Source organism: Lolium rigidum, chromosome 5 (assembly GCF_022539505.1).
Source record: "Lolium rigidum isolate FL_2022 chromosome 5, APGP_CSIRO_Lrig_0.1, whole genome shotgun sequence".
Taxonomy (NCBI): Eukaryota; Viridiplantae; Streptophyta; class Magnoliopsida; order Poales; family Poaceae; genus Lolium; species Lolium rigidum.
This window is the reverse complement of record NC_061512.1, coordinates 137,594,760-137,614,561: the sequence shown is the minus strand read 5'-3', so window position 1 is coordinate 137,614,561 and position 19,802 is coordinate 137,594,760.

Below are 19,802 nucleotides of genomic sequence, written 5' to 3'. Positions count from 1 at the left end.
TAGTGGTGCGCCATTGCTAAGAGTCACTGTGGCGCACCCCGAGCAGTGCGCCATTGCTTAGGGGGGTCGGGGACTTAGCCAAATTAAAACCCCTATTCTCTTCTTCTCCCCATCCCCATTCCCCAATCCTCTCCGACGCCGGCGGCCGCCCCTCCCTCGATCTGCCTCGCGACGCTACCCCGTCTGTCTATCTGCCTCGCGACGCCGCCCACCGGTGGCCGCCACCCCTCCACCGCTCCTCTACCGCTTGTCGTGCCCCCGTAGCAGGAGTAGAAGCAGCACGCCGCGGAGCGGGAGCCCCGAGCACGCCGCGGAGCAGGAGCCCCACCCTCCCACCGGCGCCCCTCTCCACCGTCGCACTCATCTCCCCTCGGCGCCCACGTCTCCAGCCAGGTAATCCCCTCCTCTCCCGCTCGAGCCTTTCTCCTCTCCCCGCATTGGCACGAACCCTAACCCTAACCCCGCCTTGTCCCTTTTCTGTCGCCATTGACTGCTGCCTGCTGCGGCATGTCTATCTCTAGAAGGGAAGCAACCAGTGCCTGAGCCCATTTGAACTTACTGCTGCTGCTCCCCCTCCTTTGCCTGTTTGTGAATCTGTTAATTATCTGCTATCTTGTTCATGTGCTGGTGAGAAGCAAGTGTTGATTCACCTAAGTGTTGATGGAGTAGTACATCAGCCACAAGCTTTTAATTCATCATGATTTGTTTAGTTGATCATGTCCTGACGCAATGTGCTTATATTTTGTTTGGGTTAGTGTTGTTTTCTTGATTTAACATGTTTAAATAGCTGATTCACCTAAGTGTTTGTATCTGTTGTGTCATTGGACATCCTATGGATATACGCATAAACGGTAGAAAAATAGCTCGAGCAACATGCCAAGTTTAACTCTGTAGGATAGTTCTTATCTTGTCCCTCTCCTCATTTTGTTGACACGGCGACCCGGTCGAGAAAACAATCAAAGCAGCATAGGCATAGCTATATTTAGCTTATTTATCAACATCTACTAAAATTTTAGACTAGATAGATTAATTGTAATCCTACTTATTTGATTTATGTGACACTAGATAGCTTAATTGTCTTCCTACTTATGTGATTTATGTCACTCGCATGTGTTCTTGCTCTGAATTTGGAAAGCTGCACACTGTTAGGCAGCTTGTATATCTGTTAGGCACAGAAAGTTTGGCAACAATCCAAATCAGAAAATACACAATCTTGTTTCTAAAGTCTATTGAGTTTCTATGGTGTGCTTCATTTGAATCCATTAAAAATGCAACGTATTATGTTCTAACTTTGGATTATCACCCGCCTCACGGTCTCTCCCCCAAGCAGATCCTCTCAAGCTCGCCGCGGAGCAGGAGCAGCAAGTCGGCGACCTTCTTCGAGTTGTAGCACGTCGCGCACGTCCGCGGAGCAGGAGCAGCACGGTCTCTCCCCCTCTTCGACGCCACCTCCCCGCCAGCGGTCGCCTCCCCCCTCGATTCACCTCCCCAACCTACTGCTCAGGGTGAGCTCCCTATGCTCCTCCTCCTCCCTATGCTTGCTTGCATGATGATTCTGTAGAAATGCTAGTAATTTGCTTCATGATGATGCTGTAGAAATGTGTGTATCGTGTTTACTCCTACAGATGTCTATGCAAATTTAAGATGATGCTGTAGAAATTGGCTGCTCTAGTAGATATCTAGTGTTGTGTCTGTATGAGCATCAGCACTCCTACTGCTGTTAAGCTAGTATGTAGAGAGTCAGAGAGCAGAGCTAGGTTGCTTGGTTGCTGCTGCTGCTATAGGTTGCTTGCTTGCTGCTGCTGCTTGCTAGGGTTGTAAAATTGGGTATTTTTTGCTTGCTGCTGCTGCTAGGTTGTTAGCTTGCTTGCTGCTGCTGCTAGGCTGTTAGGTTGCTATTAGTTGCTAGGTTGATTGGTGCTGCTGCTAGGTTGATTGGTGCTGCTGCTAGGCTGTTAGGTTGTTAGTTGCTAGGTTTTAGATGTGCTTCTTAGGTGCTGCTGCTGTTAGGTTGTTGCTTACGTGCTGCTGCTGTTAGATGTTGCTTAGGTGTTGCTGCTGCTAGCTTGCTGCTAGCTACTGCTAGCTTGCTGCTGCTAGCTAGCTTGGTGCTAGCTACTGCTAGCTTGCTGCTAGCTACTGCTAGCTTGCTGCTGCTGCTAGCTAGCTTGCTGCTGCTACTAGGTGCTGTTGGATGGTGGTACTGGCTGCTCAGCTGGTCGATATGTGCTATGGTGCTCAATTAGTGTACATGTGCTATGGTGCTCAGTTGGATTTTTTGGTGTATATGTGCCATGGTGCTCAGCTGGTGGATTTTTTGGTGTATATGGTGTCATTTTCTTGTGCAGGGATCGACAGAGTTGCCCATTATCGCCGAAATGTTGATTCATTTCCGTTTCGGCGAAAATGGGGCACTCATATGTCCATAAATTAGCATAGGTCATGCCCAATTTTTCCGTGAAATCTTGCGCTAACTTTATGCATTTTTTCCTACTTAGTTCGAACATGGCCAACAACGAAGAGGCCGGCGGCAGCGGTAGCAAGCCATTCTGGATGCTAACCGATGAAATGGAGGTGATGGAGTCACAACCTCGCCGCGACGACGGCGAGGATGATGGCACCGATCCAGAGTACCGAGCGGACGATGCCGCCGATGCTGACACCACTGATTGTGCCGCCGAGGATGACACCACGGATGGTACCGGCGAGGATGACACCGGCGCACCGAAGAAGCTACGGAGGGAGCGTCGCCCGAATGTGCTCAGCACCGTGAAGCAGGCATTCACCGAAGTGAACGCCACTGGGCTTCCAACGGCGCCCCCTGATTTAGTCAAAGGTTACGCTGCCCAACTCGGGTGCATCCTCCGGAGCACGGTCTCGATCAACACCGAGAACCTCAGGCATCCTGACCGAGCGAATTTGCGCACCCTCCTCTTCCAGAAGCTGCACGAACGATACGAGTTCCCGGTGGACTGCTCAGAAAAGCGTCTCATGCGGAACAAAGTGCACAATGCCGCCCTCACGAAGATGAGCACCGCCCTCGCTAGTTGGAGGAACCGAGTGAAGACAATGATTAATAATGGTGAGAGTTACGAGAAGATCAAGGAGTCAAATCCCTCGATCACCGAGCAAGACTACGCTGATTTCAAGATCAAGTGCGAGAGCGAGTCAACGTCGGATTCTAGTCGGTGGGGGAAGGACATGCGAAAACTGAACTTAGGCACCCACAAACTTGGTCCTGGCGGTTTTAGGGTGGCGCAACCGAAATGGGACGCCGCGGATAAGGAGCGTGTGAAGAACGGCCTCGAGCCCCTCTTCCCGCAATACAAAAACAAGCAAACCAGGAACTTTCTCCTGGCCCGGTACCGTCTTGACCCGAAAACAAAGGAGCTCACCACCACTCCGGATGTGAAGGAGTTTGAGGCTCTTACGGTAAGGAATGCACCCGCTTAATTAGCTCCTTTATGGTTGCATTCTTATTGATGAATCCAAATTTCTAAATGGTTCATGCATGTTCCTCCCGTAGGCTAAGGAGATCGCTGCGGAAAGTGAAAAGGAAGCTAGTAGCGGCGCGGGGTCCACGAGCTCCTCGCGAGTGTGCCCCTTGGGACAACCCTTTAAATAGGGCGTTGAATGCCCACAAGAAGAGGGATCCATTGAGTAAGCCGACGTCGGCTGGTCGTGTGGCCGGCGAAGGATGCTCTATGAAATGGTCGAGAATACTATAAGTCGGGGAAAAAGGAGAGAAAGCCCCCCATCGATGAGAAGGAGGTCGCACGGCTCAAGGCACAAGTTGCGCAGATCCCGACATTGGTCGAGGAGCAAGTGCGGCAACAAGTGCAACAAATCGTGGAGACCCAACGAGAGGACGCAACGACGGCAAGTGGAGGACCAAGTGGGCACGACGCTTAGCTCCCTCATCCCTACCTTGGTTGCCGGTCCGGACGCGTGGTATAAGGGAGGACAAAAGGGGAACCCCGGTTCCCGGTTCGCGGGCAGCAACTCCCACAACGTGGAGCCATCGGTGAGTCCGCGGGCGGCAACAATGGTGTCTCCGGCGGCGCCAACCTTGGTGGCTCCCGCGGCGCCAACCGTGGTGGCTCCCGCGGCGCCAACCTTGGTGTCTCCCGCGGCGCCATTACTTCAGCTCAATGCACCCGTCGGCTGCGGATAATACGCCGCCCGGCACCGCGCCATCAAGCGGCCACTCCATCAGTTGCACGCCCGTCGCCGGCGGTGCCTCGACCTTAGCCGAGCTGGACGCCATCACGGTAACCAACCCTCGGCCAATGACTTCCATATCCCATCCTTTGACTAGCTAGCCATCCCTAACGCCCTACATGTTTTCCGCGAGCTCCGCCGTCGACGTCCCATGCACTCTCCTGCACTTTGTGAACGGCGAGTTGATCGATGTTGCCAAGGCCAAAATCGTTCAACCGAGCAACCGCCGATTACACGGTAGACCCATGCAACCCGACGTGTATAGGATTCAAGCTGATTCGGGTGCTTAGCGGCTACGACGACGTGGTACCTCCCTTTCAACCCGATGGTGCCGACGAAGATGATCAGGTCCTTGCCCTCCACCAATGCTTCAATTGGTCCATGGTTTGGCCAAAGAGCCGGATTCGTTTGGGGGCGAGCGACACCACCCCACGGACAGCACCCCAAGCCATGCCGGCGCCAAGCCATGGCAAGACCACCCCAACGGTGCCGCCATCGGCTGATGTGGACATGCGGATGGCACGGGATCCGAACGACGGTCCGGACGAGGACAGTACGTTCGCCAACCTGGACTGCAACTTCGATTTTGGGGTGATGGACTACGATCTCAGTAGCCAACCCTCTCAAGCTGCCGCCGAGGGAAAACCTTTTGCAACAAGCGGCGCCTATTCTGTTCTCGGGAGACGCCTCCAGCTGCCGACTTCACCGAGACTCAGCCGATAGCCGAGGTGAGAAGTGTTATCAGTCCTAACACACTCGAAGAAGGCTTGCGAAGAGGAGAATGCAGTCCCGAGTAAAAATGAAGCCGAAGGGACGGAAAAGAAAGAAGAAGGACGACAAGTCTGCCAGCCAGCCGGCACCTATCCGTGCTCAGGACGGGCCACCTGTGCCCAAGAATATCGAGGCGAGGGTGCATGTGTCGGGTGAGCGGATGCTAATTCAAAGATTGTACGATGCTGCACCCGGTCCTATGCGATCTCTGGTTGACGGTATTCAGTTTATGGAGGAGCGGCGTCTCAGGGAGAAAGATAATGGATACCCGGTGTATATTGCCAAGGTGCCCTCGGGCCATGGCTTTGTCGATAGTGGCTTCGCGGAGAAGATCTTCCTGCGGTATGATGACATCTTTGCCATGCTGAACAGTTATCCGCTGCACTACACCTTCATTCGCCTATACTCGCTCAGCAAGGCGATGCGGATCATTAGAAACAACATCCCGGACATCGCGATAGCCGACCCCTTCTACATGCGTGCCGTCCACTTGGCCACCGCCGGAGACCGGGCAGTCGCGAGTGGATACCTCAAAGACTTCTTTCTAGCGAACCGGAAGAAGTCTAACATCCTCCTGCCTGTATTTCCCGAGTAAGTCACCCCCTCACCGTACCGGTCTTAACTCGTGATTTTTTTAGATTTCAATCGTCATGTTCTTAAACATTATGTGTTCTACGCAGAGACAAAACCTGCACACTCATCTCCATAACCCCGAAGCATTCCGTGGCCACATACCTCGATGCGGACGGTAAGTCAACCACGGACTACACGAATGTCAAGGCCGTACTTGATGATGCTCTCAATGCCTACGTCAAAGCGAAAGGCAACATGCGAGAGGCCAAATGTTAGGTACGGGAAGCATGTGTTCAAGCACCAAACAAAGTTTCCCTGCGTCAAGAAGCCGCCTTCTAGTAACAAGGATGCCTACTACGCCCTCTATCACATGGATAAGTTCATACGGGACCAGCAGCGGCTTACGCTACCTGAGCATCTCAGAGACTGGGCCAACAAATTGGCGCGGGTCCATGACGACGGCATCAAGCAAGACTTCTTCCGCATCCAAGTAGAGTTTTGTGAAATCATCCATCAAGATGTCGTTAGAAGCGCGGGGGAGTTCTGCGCCGGCTATCGGCCGTCAAATAGTGACATAGACACAATGCTCCAAATGCAGGGTGACGACTACCGCTCATGGATGTGCTTGAAGAAAGGCGGCGGTTTTATCCACGCTCCGCAAAAGTCTTGATGTGCGAGCCTAGTTATGTAGTTGTGAACTAAAGACGAGCTTCTGTTGTAATAAACTTTATCCAGCACTTTACTTGCATGTCTGTTTAATTACTAGTTCGGCTATGTTTGTGAACTTATATATATGGCTCTATCGTTTTCCGCACTTGATTTGGTCGTTAATTTTGTTTGCATTGCCGATGATTAGAATGTTCGGTCAACTGTACACTCCGGGGTGTCGCTAGTGAGCCTGGTGTGATGACACAAATATCAATCTCTTGTGCATCCTACCTGGCCTCGCTAACGCCATCCCGGGATGTTCATATTTGTTTCGACCAACAATGTATGAGGCCCTTGTCATTCTTCCATTTGCTTTGGTATCTCAAAATGCCAATGATTAGAATGTTGGTCACCTATACACTTGGGGGAGGGGTCGGTGAACTCTGGTGCGATGACACAAGTATCAATCTCTTGTGCATCCTACTTGGTTTCACCGACGCCTTCCCTAAATGTTAATATTTGTTTGGACCGACAAAGTATGAGGCCCTTGTCATTCTTCTATTTGCTTTGGTATCTCAAAATGCCGATGATTAGAATGTTGGTCACCTATACACTTGGGGGAGGGGTAAGTGAACTCGGTGCGATGACACAAGTATCAATCTATTGTGCATCCTACTTGGTTTCACTTACTCCGTTCCCTAAATGTTAATATTTGTTCCGACCAACAATGTATGAGGCATGCCTTTTAGTTCATACTACTTGGATCGTTTTTGAATTTGCTCTTATTCGTTGCAAACATCTATGAGCGTGCACTAATGTTTCTTTGGCTTGTGCATATGTACGCAGATATGACGTGGTATGTCGTGTACAAGGGCAAGGTTCCCGGAGTCTACAACGGCTGGGAGGAGTGTCGGAGACAGGTTCACCGTTTTAGCGGTAACAGCTACAAAGGGTACACCACTAGAGCGGAGGCCGAAGACAGATACGCACGCTATCTGGCGGGAGAGAGGACGGAGCGGAGGAGGAACCGGATGAAGACCACTTTCATCGGGACGGTGCTAGTAGTGACTCTAGCTCTCTTCTATGTGATGCTAGTTTAGATGATCGATCTTGTGCCACTACTAGCTCATTTGTGACTTGTAACACCGTAACTTGCATTGTAACCTCTAATGTGAATGCTTGTGAATCATGTGGGGCTAATGTGAAGAACTATGTATGGATAAGTTGTGCTGTTGTTTATATGCTGTTATATATCCTGTATTGTGCTATTGTACTGTCATATACAACCTGTATAAATACCTGCCAAGATACAAAAAAAAAAAATTCGAAATCCTAGCAGTGGCGCACTAGTGGACCATCTGTGGCGCACTACCACTAAGTAGCAGTGGCGCACTGCTACTGATCCAGTGGCGCACTGCCCTGTGATCCTCTCCGAGACTAGCAGTGGCGCACAAGGATAAGTAGCAGTGGCGCACGTCCTGGAGAGGGCGAGTGGCGCACGTACTAACGCAGCGGTGGCGCACCAACTAGCTGGACCGGTGGCGCACGCAAAGCTGTAGCGGTGGCGCACCTCTTACGCACGGTGGTGGCGCACGCCTCGACCAACGGTGGCGCACCACTTTGGAGTAGTAGTGGCGCACTGGTGGGCATGTCAATGGCGCACCGGGCGGTGCGCCACGGTATCTAGGCTAGTAGTGGCGCACCCCTAGTGCGCCACTACTATGTGTTAGCAGTGGCGTGATAACAGTGGCGCACCACTAGTGCGCCACTGATGGCTATATGTGGTGCGCCACTGAAAGCCTTTTTTCTAGTAGTGTTGGTCCTCTTCGCTATTTTCTTGGGATTGAGATTTCCTCCACTTCTGATGGTTTTTATATCTCCCAGGAAAAGTATATTCAGGATCTCCTTACTCGTGCTGCTCTTGTGGATGAGCGCACTCGTTGAGACTCCTATGGAGCTTAATGTTAAGCTTCGTCCTACCGATGGTGATCCTCTTCCCGATCCCACACGCTATCGCCATCTTGTTGGGAGTCTTGTTTATCTTGCTTGTCACTCGTCCTGATATCTCTTATCCTGTTCATATTCTGAGTCAGTTTTTCTCAGCTCCTACCACCGTTCACTACAGTCATCTCCTTCGTGTCCTCCGTTATCTCCGTGGCACGATTACTCATCGCCTTTTCTTTCCTAGTTCCAGTTCTCTCCAGCTCCAGTGCTACTCGGATGCTACTTGGGCGAGTGATCCTATGGATCGTCGTTCACTTTCTGCTTACTGTGTGTTTCTTGGTGGTTCGCTTGTTGCTTGGAAGACGAAAAAACAGGTAGCGGTTTCCCGTTCGAGTGTTGAGGCTGAGCTGCGGGCTATGGCTTCGTTGATTTCTGAGGTGACCTGGTTACGGTGGTTGCTTGCAGATTTTGGGGATCCCTTTTACGACACCCACTCCACTTTTGTGTGACAGTATAGGTGCTATCAGTATTGCACGTGATCCGGTCAAGCATGAGCTGACCAAGCATATTGGTGTTGATGCCTTTTATACACGTGCTCAGGTGCATGATCAGGTTGTTGCGCTTCATTATGTGCCTTCAGATTTACAGTTGGCGGATTTCTTTACAAAGGCACAGACTCGCGCGCAACATGACTTCTTACTCTCCAAACTCAATGTTGTGGATCCACACTGAGTTTGAGGGGGGGTGTTAGAGTAGATATGTGTGTATTATATTTTGCCCATATGTTAGGGGCCCTTTTGCATATTGCACCTGTACATTGTACTATATATTGTGGCCTTTTGGCCCCCAGTAATACGACACAGATTATTTATTTGTTAACTGAAAAAAAATTATTTATTTGTTAAAAGCAGTGATGTAAAAAGTATTTCTATTCAATAATGCATGTCAAAACACGAATTTCCATATAAAGCTCATCTCATTCGGTTATTTGTCTACAATTTTTACTAGTTTCAGTAATTTCAGCACTAGTGCGGTAGTGCCAAATGGCAGCTAGTGATGTTGGCTTGGCTGGATGGATGAACATGGAGCTGTTCGTTCGTGCAGCTCTGTTCTCTGAACAGAAATTCAGAGATTGGTCATTTCGAGCGATTTGCTCCACCAAATCGCGTGCCGTTTCTTGCGTTAGAAAGCTGGAGACATAGTGCATCTACACGAAGTGTAAAATATGTGGCTACTTGTTTGAGCTGGATCAGCACACGTATGGCAGCAGCAGCATGCAGGGCATCAGTACGCACAGAGTAGGCAAGGGCAACCACCGGTGAGGACAGGAAAGCAAGGGGAAGCTCAGAGACATTACGGTTTTGACGTAGACTCACCGGAATGATGGGTAGGTCACGGTCTCACGGAGGTGCCGGCTAAGTCTGCATGTCGGCGTCGAGAGCGGCACCTTGTTCTCGGTCACTACTGTGTGAGTTTCCAGATATTTTATAAAATATTTTGTCTGCAATTTCGAATTTACATTCAGATTGGCTAAAAAGGTGGGTTTGAACAGGTAGGTCAAAATACTAACAACTTGCCCAGAATTTTTGAAAAGGAACCTGGGTGAGTGGGTGTTAAGGACTTAAGGTGCACATATAGAAACTAAGAAGACTACCAGGTCAAGGTTTTGAGGATGAGGCTCCAGTGTGGGCACGTTCGCCATACACAGTGTTCGAAAACTCTTAGGTTGTGCTCCAAGATGGCCAGTAGTTTCCCTCTATGCATTGCTTCCCCATGGTTTGCTATTACAACTGTCGAAGCATGAAGGAATTGTATCCCCTCATAGTTGATCATTAATGATTGCTCAGTTGATCCATAAACTATATGAATGAATATCAACATTATATTTATTTTCTTTAAATATTTAAATTGCTTATAGCATATTAGTTTCAAAGTAGACTAATTCATGCCCAAGTTACTTTGATCACATCATACAACAAGTTTATTGTGGGGAAATTCATGTGATACATAAATACTTGAATTTTTCTAACACGACTGATCACAGAAACTTCATCTTGGGCGAATATCTGATACGGAAATGTGACCCAGAAGTAGGCACACTCATTTTCAGCGAAGGAGCAGGGGCTGCAACTCAACCATAGATATGAAGGAAGGGGCTTGGGGGGATTGAGATATCCGAAGGAAAGTAGTCATATACTTATATGGCTGTGTCATCATGGCGTGGGAAGGGGGCTGCCATTAACATGAGACATAGAGGTGTCCGTTGTGGTGTCGGAGACCGCCTCTAACTGGCGGCACATGCACAGGAGCAACACGCCGGCGCCACCTGCGGCACAAGCACAAGTTCTTTCACGACAACACTCGCGTCCATGCCGCCGCATGCCATTCACATGTTCGACAACTCCACCAGTTAATTCATACGTCTAGAACAAAGATGTTTCATGCAATGCTTTCCGTGTGTTGTCTCATGCAGATCAATTATCGCTATGCCTTCAGTTTAGGCCGCAGCACCAGCCCCCAAACAGAATTAGGTTCATGCTAGCGAAACAGCCGGGATTTTGTTCCCGATCGTTACCACCCCTTGACACAACGTGGGATGCGCTTTTAGCCAAAAGGTTAGACATGAGGGCGGTGTCATTTTTTGTAGTAAGATAGAAGTGTGACACCAGACATTCACCACTTACCTACCATCACTACAGGTTCTGCTTTAATAGTAAAGATCTCATGTATTTCAATAACCATTGACAGATAAAGTCTGAATTTATTTACCATAGGTTCGATCCATTTTCTTCGAGAGTAAGGTTTAATCCATTTTCAGATATTATACTCTAAAGTTACGAAGAACTTGGCAATGCAGAGTTTGCCTGAGCCAACAAGCAGGAGGTGTTCGGTCTCTTAGGCCACACTAGATTTTTTTCACATTTTCCGTGTCACCAGTGGCCTCGCCATGGATGCTGCAACTCGCAACTCAAATGCATATCCACGACCCAAACGCCAGTCTACAAGAAATATGCATGATTGGTATTGGGCACCACGCCACGCAACTTCCAAGTCAGTACTTCGGAGAGCATTGGAGTTCTTAGCATAAAACTACCACATTTGTGCGAAATGTTCGGAAAACTACCACTTTTTGTCAATTTGGCAAAAAAAAACTACCACTTTTGTGCAAGTTTTTTGCAATGTGCTTTAAAACACGAATTAATCCAAATTGACAGCGAATCTGACAGCCGGACCCACCTGTAAGGATGACGTGGCGCTCAGAGACGATTTGCCGTGAGGAAACGTTAATGGCGCGTCTGAAAAGGGGGAACAGTGGGTTAGGTTTCATTTTCCCCCGCTTCTGTCTCCTCCACGGAACCTCCATGGCGGCGCGCACTCCTGGCGGCGCCGACCTTGGCGGAGGCGAAACTTTGGGACCGGTGCAGATCGATTCGAGTGTCGGCGGTGTGGATGCTTGGGGCGGCATCATGGATCCAAGCGGTGGCGGACCGGTGCGACCGGACTTCTCGTGTTCGCCCGAGTATTCAGCTGCGGCGGCGATTGGTAGGGTCGTCCTGGCATCTCCGGCGAAGACGAGCTACCGGTGATCCATTTCTCCTCTAAGTGAGGGAACCCTTTGGATCTAGATCTTGGAGTCATTTGTTAATTTGCTCCATTGTTCTTCCTCTCTAATCTCATCCTAGCATTTGTTGCTTTGGTGGGATTTGAGTGTGAAGGATTTGAACACCTTTGGTGTTCTTGCTTTGCATCATTGCACATTGTTGAGATCTCCACCACGATTAGTTCGAGTGTGTGGCGACCCTACATACCACTGCATGTTGTAGTATGCCAGTCGTTGATATAATATGTGCGAAGTACCAATCCGTAAATATTACATCCCTCAGAGTAGTACAACAAAAGCTTAGATGGTCTTTATCTCAGTCACATAATATTACAAACCATATATATACATCATCTCGGAGCTCCTCCTGGGTCCATAGAGGTTTACTCCTAGGTTCGAGGTGAACCCTACTTAACTTATACAATATATGTCTTAACAAGTTTAACATTATTCAACTCCGGCGAGGTGTATATTTATGTATCAAGTCTATGTTCATCCTGTTGCCTACCAAAACCCACCGGCGAGTAGCGACGGGCAACACGGAGAGCCGGGAGGCTCCCAGGACTGCTGGTGGATCCTGGTCCCTCGGGCAACGGCCCGCAATGCTCTGGCACACGTCCTGGCGGTTGCGAGGGCGTGCCACCTGACCTATACCTGGTCAGGAAGGTGACGGATTGCTTCGATTAGTTTCCTGCATGGCAAACACGTAAACATTAAATACGAGCCCCGATCGGCTCTTAGGTTGCCCTGTGGATCGGCTCAAAGAGCCGATTGCCCCATGGTTCACATTAGATTTACAATGACATGGGGATCCTGCTTTATCGATATCAAGATAAACTAATCTACGATAGTTTAGGGTTTTCACCGCATAACAGGAACATCCTACGCGTAGTTGAGCCTAGCAGATACGTAAGATGATGGAAAACCAGCCCTAAAGAGGCCTAAAAACCAACACGAAGTTGATCCCCGGAACAATCCCTCTAGGGTTTAATAAACCACACCTTACGCACCACCGGATCGTTCAACCCGTTTATAAGCCCTAACCATGCGGATATCAAACCAATCCTTGAAGAACAAGGAACAACTATAACGGATTAGATCTACTGAATAAAGAACAAGCAAGATGCTGCCCTTACACCCAAGATAGGTGTAAGGGCAGCTAGATACCAAGGGGTAGCGTAGCTAAGCAAGTACATCGTGAAAACATCGACGTCAGCCCCAAAACATCTAAGATAAGGGTGTTGCTCGCCATCAAAAAGGCTTCAGCACGAGCAACACCAACAACGAATAAACGGATACTGCCTAGATCGCAAGATGCGATCTAGGCAGCATGTTACTTACCGGGAGAAAACCTCGAAACAAGGGGTGGCGATGCGCCTAGATTGATTTGTTGTGAACGTGATCGTCCTCCTTTCTCAATAACCCTAGATACATATTTATAGTCCGTAGACTTTCTAACTTGGGAATAAACCCAATTGTGTACGAGCTAAACTCTATCTCTTAATTCTAACCGACACGTAACCTACTATAATTTACAGATACACGGGCAATCTAGCCCAAACTTCTTATACAAGGCTGGTTCAGGAATATTTTCCGTGCATATTCTCTAAGCCCATTGAATCACGGCCCGTCTCCAGACTTGGTCAAAATCTGGTGATAACACATGCCCCCCTGGTTTTGGCAATGATAATTTCAAAACCACTCCGTTTTTTGCTTCATAGGGTCACGTCGTGGCAGAGCAGAACCGTTGCAGTATCCTTTCATCATGATGCCTTGCCTTCTCAACTTCTCTGCATGATTTGACAGTTTTGGCAGCATGTCCTCGGAAACCGCCACAACATTAAATCTCCACTATATCCCCTTTTATTTAACCGCGTCGAGCAACTCGCTTCTTCATCCCCCTGCTCAGTACTAGCCATCGAAAAGCCCTCCTCTACCATGGACTCATCCTCCTCCTCTGCTTCATCGGCTCTCTCCTTCCAATCCTCTTCTTCGAGTGAGCCGATGCTAGAGTACAACCAGATGGAGGCGTACAATAGGCGCGCTCCCGAGCAGTGGGATGAGCGGGAGTGGGACTTCGACTTCGTGCCAGATGGCCCACCCCAGGCCCTCGTCGGGTCAGATGGTGACTTGCCCCTGACCGATGGGGAGGACGACCTCCGGTTCCTCGTCGACGGGGAACTGGAGGCAGAGAGTGAGGATGACCTCTTCTCCTGGGGTGACTTCACTTCCTCCGAGGAGGAGGAGGAAGAGGAAGACGAGGAGGACAACACCTCCTCCGACGAAGAGGAGGAAGACACCTCCTCCGACGAGCCGCCGGCGAAGCGCTTCCGCGCCTGGTCGGATGACGATGGAGACGACGACGACGAGGAAGAAGAACCCCCCGCCGAGGGCTACGGCAGCAGTGACGAGGAGTTCGTCAGCAGCAGCACCGACGGCGGCTACGATAGCGACGACGAGAGCAGCGACAGCCGTTAGATTAGGGGCTACTAGCATAGGACTAGTAGTAGCAATCTGCTCTCCTTTTGTTCTTCCTTTCCTGAGCAATCGGCTCCTCTTTGTAAGAAATCCCCTTTTAATCAATTAAGAAGGATTCCATGCTTAATTCTTCCGATTATCAAAAGAAATCCATGCTCAAAAGCCGATGGCAACGCATCGGTCTGTACCAAAAATGCCAGCAAGACTAGTTCTAAAACCCGAACGGTGACCTGACACTTGCTTGTGACAGTTGTTCCTCTTTAGTCGATGGCTATGCATCGGCTTTTAGTTCTAAAGTCGATGTCAGTGCATCGGCTGTGCTTTGCATATAAAAAAATTTTACTGGCCGATTTAAAATCGGCCCCCGTATTTCACTGTCCATCATCCCACATACTCGGGAAATATTTCTTGAGATGCTGACCATTGACAGCAACTGGGAACTTCGCACCACTCAGCTCCTCGAGCATGTATGCATTGCCCTTTAGGACTTGGTCGACCCTGTACGGCCCGTGCCAATTTGGAGACCATTTTCCATACGCCTTGTCCTTAGTCCCCAACGGCAATACAGCTTCCCATACCAGATCACCAACGTGGAACTCCTTCGGCTTCACCTTCTTATTATATGCACGAGCTACCTTGGCTTTGTTCTCTTTAATTTTCTCAAGCGACCAAAGCCTAAGTTCCGTCAGATCCTCGACGCTATCACTCATCAGAGTCGCGTATTCTTCCGTTGTTAAGTCATTCTGAAATGTGACACGTCTCGACCCAGCCGTGATCTCTCAGGGTAACACGGCTTCTTGTCCATAGACCAGATGGTATGGCGAGGTTTTTAACGCTCCATGACATGACATGCGATAAGCCCACAGAGCTTCTGACAATACCTCGTGCCAACGTCTAGGGTGCTCATCAACTTTCCTCTTGATCAGCTTAATGAGGCTATGGTTGGACGCTTCAGCTTGCCCATTTGCCTGAGCATAGTATGGAGACGATCGGATCAGCTTAATTCCCATGTCGTCGCAGAATTTTCTGAATTCTTTAGAAATGAAGACCGAACCTCCATCGGTCGTGATAGTCTGGGGAATCCCGAATCTATGAATGACATGTTCTTTCACAAAATTGATAACATCTTCTGATTTTACTGACTTCATAGGGACGGCTTCCACCCATTTAGTGAAATAATCTGTAATGGCCAAAATCCACTCGTGGCCTTTGCTCGATGCAGGATGGATTTTGCCGATCATATCCATGCCCCAACCTCGAAATGGCCAAGGCTTGATGATGGGGTTCATTGCTGACGCGGGTACCATCTGAATTTTCCCAAACTTCTGACATGCTTGACACCCTTTGTAATAATTAAAACAATCCTCCAGCATGGTGGGCCAATAAAACCCCGATCGCCTGATCAACCATTTCATCTTATGAGCCGACTGATGAGTTCCACAGGCGCCTTCGTGTACCTCGTGTAAGAGCCCATTTGACTCGGCTGGCCCCAAACATCTGAGAAGTAATCCTTCCAAAGTTCTATAGAACATGTCATCTCCGATAAGGACATACTTCATGGCCTTGTACCTTATCCGTTTAGGTGCCCCCCGAGCCGAATCTTTCAAGTAATTGAAGATATCGGCTCTCCAATCATCCGGTTCCATGACCTGTACCTGGACATCGGCTCCATCGACTATGTCCTTGTAGCCTGACGCCATCTGTGCGAGATCGTTCGCCTCGATATTCTGCGACCTCGGGACCCAGCTGAAGTTTATGTACCTAAATTGTGCCATCAGCTCACGGCATTGCATCCACAATGGGAAGAGTGACTCGCTCTCACATTTATATTCGTCCGTGAGCTGGGAAATCACCAGCTTTGAGTCTCCAAAAAGTTCCACTGCTTCTGCCCCGGCTTCAATAAGCAACTCCATCCCCTTACGTATTGCTTCATACTCAGCGACATTGTTGGTGCAAGGGGTAGACAGCCTGATGGAGAAGGAGTAGGTTGCCCCCCGGGGCGACACGAGTAGAATGCCGATGCCGCAGCCATCATCGCAAACCGATCCATCGAAAAACATGGCCCATGCACGTACAGACAGTGCTGCTATATCAGTGTTGATTCGTTCAACGATCAGATCGGCCAACGCCTGTCCTTTGACTGCTTTCGTAGGTTGATACCGGAGATCCAATTCCGATAATGCAAACATCCACTTACCGAGTCGGCCTTTCAACACAGGAGCCGACAGCATATGTTTGATGACGTCTGATTTGCAGATGATGACGATTTCTGCTGTGAGAAAGATGTGACGAAGCTTGGTGCAGGTAAAAAATAGGCAGAGGCACAACTTCTCGATCTCAGGGTACCTAGTCTCTGCATCCAACATCCTTCTGCTGAGGTAGAAAGCGACTCTTTCCATACCATCATAGATTTGCACTACCACTGAGGCGATGGAAGTGTCAGCTACTGACAGGTAAATATAGAATGGCCTGTCTTGCTGGGGCGGAACCAACACGGGCGGCTTCGTTAGATATTCCTTAATCTCATCAAACGCTCGCTGTTGCTCTGCCCCCCAGTGAAACTCCTCATCAGGTTTGATTTTTACCAATCCCATGAACGGCTCAATTCGTCCTGACAGATTAGAGATGAACCTTCTGACGAAGTTGATCTTGCCGATGAGACTTTGGAGCTCATTTTTTGTGGTAGGTGGCTTCATTGTTCGTACTGCCTCTTGAATTTTCAGGCCGATCTCAATTCCACGTTCATGAACTAGGAAGCCCAGGAATTGACCGGCCGTCACACCAAAGGCACACTTCTATGGATTCATTCTTAGTCCAAACTTTCTAGTTCGGTCCAGGATGCGTCGCAAATCCTCCAGGTGTCCCTCCACTGAGACAGACTTGACCACCACGTCATCAATGTAGATCTCCACCAACTTGCCGATCAGATCATGAAAGATGTAATTCATGGCTCGTTGGTACGTTGCGTCGGCATTTTTCAGTCCAAATGTCATGACTACATACTCAAAAAAGCCCACCGAACCTGGTACTCTGAATGCAGTCTTGTGTATATCCTCTGGAGCCATGAAAATTTGGTTGTACCCGGCATTGCCATCCATGAAGCTTAGCACCGTATGACCAGCCGCTGCATTGATCAACGTCTCGGCTACCGGCATAGGGTACTCATCCTTTGGAGTGGCTCTGTTGAGATCCCGAAAATCTATGGCGACGCGCCATCAGCCGTCCTTCTTTTCTACAGGTACGATGCTAGTATCCACTCAGTATACCTGCATGGCCTGATGAACCCGGCGCTCAATATCTTCTCAATCTCCTTCTTGACTTCTTCTAGAATTTCGGCCTTCATCTGCCGTGCTCGCTGCTGGAACGGCCGAAATCCTTTCTTAAGAGGTAGCCGATGCTCAATGATGCTCCTGTCTAGCCCGGGCATCTCTGTATAATCCCAGGCAAAACAATCTGGATATTCTTTCAACAAAGCTATCATCAGGCCCCTCAGATGCGGATCTAACTTTTTGCTGATAAATGTTGGTCGTGGCTTATCCCCAGGAACAATGTCAATCTCTTCTAGCTCATCAGCTGACGTAAACCCATACCCTAGCTTGCCGTCGCCTGTGAGATCGATGCTGAACACAGGCAGAGCGTATGGCGAGGATAATTTTGGCCGATTGCTGGAATCGGCCTACATGTTGATTGAATTTCTCAATGAAGGTTTACAACTTGTATGTGCTCCCTTACAGGAGGGAGTCTTCCTACCATGACTATGCGACACGCTTGAGGTTAGATCCTCGCTTTTTATTTTTTGGGGCCGATCGTAGGGATCAGCCTTGCCACGTTTGTCGATGGTTATTGCTCTTGCTACTCTATCAGGCCGGTGGATAAGACCAGCCTCACCCCGTTTTTTGTCACCTCGATGCGATCACAGCCGTCCAAACTGATTCCAGAGAGCGGCTCTTGGTCTTCCGAGTCCCAAATGTTCATGCCGGCTATTGAGACATCGATTGAGTCGTCTGCATGCACGACTTTCACGTCATCTCCATCCCATTGTATCAGTGATTGGTGCATTGTAGATGGAATGCAGCAGTTGGCATGAATCCAATCCCTCCCTAGCAGGACAGCGTAGGTGCTCTTGCTGTCGACGATGAAGAACGTTGTTGGGATGGTTTTTCTACCTACGGTTAGATCCACGTTCAGAACGCCTTGCGTCCCTGATGCTTGGCCGTTGAAGTCATTCAGTGTGACGTTGGTCTTGATCAGATCTGCACTGGAGCGTCCCAGACGCCGTAGCATGGAATATGGCATTATATTGACTGCTGCTCCCGTGTCAACCAACATCTTGCCGACAGGCTGCCCATTCATATAACCTTTTAGGTACAGGGCCTTCATATGTTTGTAGCCCTTCTCCCGTGGCTTTTCAAATATAACCGGCTGTGGACCGCAGTCAAACTATGCTATCGGCAGTTCTTCAGTTCCTGGAGCACGAAACTCCGACGGAAGTATGAATACCATGTTTGTGCCAGCCGATGTACTCCCATCGGCTTTTACTTGCTTGGGGCGCCACACTTTCTTTGGTGGACGACTCTCCTCGTCCAAAGTCTGCTGAATTTTCACGGCCAGATCGGGCCGCGCTTTCCTCAACGTGTGCAAGTATTGCGCTTCGGCTTGCTCCAAGCTACGTAGCCGCTGAACCCTACGCTTTTGGGAGTGGCTGAGTCCATCAGGGCACCACCTTGGCCGGTGGTACCTATCCTCTTCTTCATCTTCTGACTCCTCAAAGTCTTCATCTTGAGATGACTCAGCTCGTTTGTTCTGTGGTGGGAGAGGCCCTAGACGCTTGAAAACTGAAACTTCCCCTGCATCCTTCTTCCGGCGTCTACACTCCGGGCAGTTGTCGACTGTAGGCAATCGGCTCATTCCTGAATCCCAGCAGTGTTTAAAGAAGGGACAGTCCCAGTGTCTATCCATGTCTTCCTGCTCCCTTGACCTCCCCTTAGCGCGGTGTTCAGGTCCTTCGTCGTCTCTGTCATACCGACGACGTCTTCCATTGTCTACGTCGGACCGATGATATTTCTCGTCATCTCTGTCGTACTGCCGACGTCGGTCATACTGATACTCATATTTGTTAAGGAGATGCGTGGAGAGTGGTCGTTGATATCGCACTCTTCTCACTTGTTCTTCGGTGAGGTACCGTCTGTCATCATATCGGGACCGGTCGCGTGGATCGGCCTCCTTCTTTTCCTTGCCGCGGGAGTGACTGCTTTCCTCCTTATCCTTGCCATGGTGGTGCACAGGCCCTGCCATGTTAACATCGAACGAGAAATCTAGTCGACGCCTCGTGGAGTGATTGGGTTCCACCATGTTGACGCCAGGAAAAGGGTGTGTGTCCACTTTCATGGCAAACTGCGCAAAGATCAATCGGCCTTGTTCTATCGCCGTTTGGATCTGCCGACGAAATTCTTTGAAGTCATTGGTGGTATGGGTGAACGAGTGATGCCACTTGCAGTACGGTCTCCCGTTCATCTCCTGCGTCGTAGGGATTTTATGGCCTTCGGGTAATTTCAGCCTTTTTCCT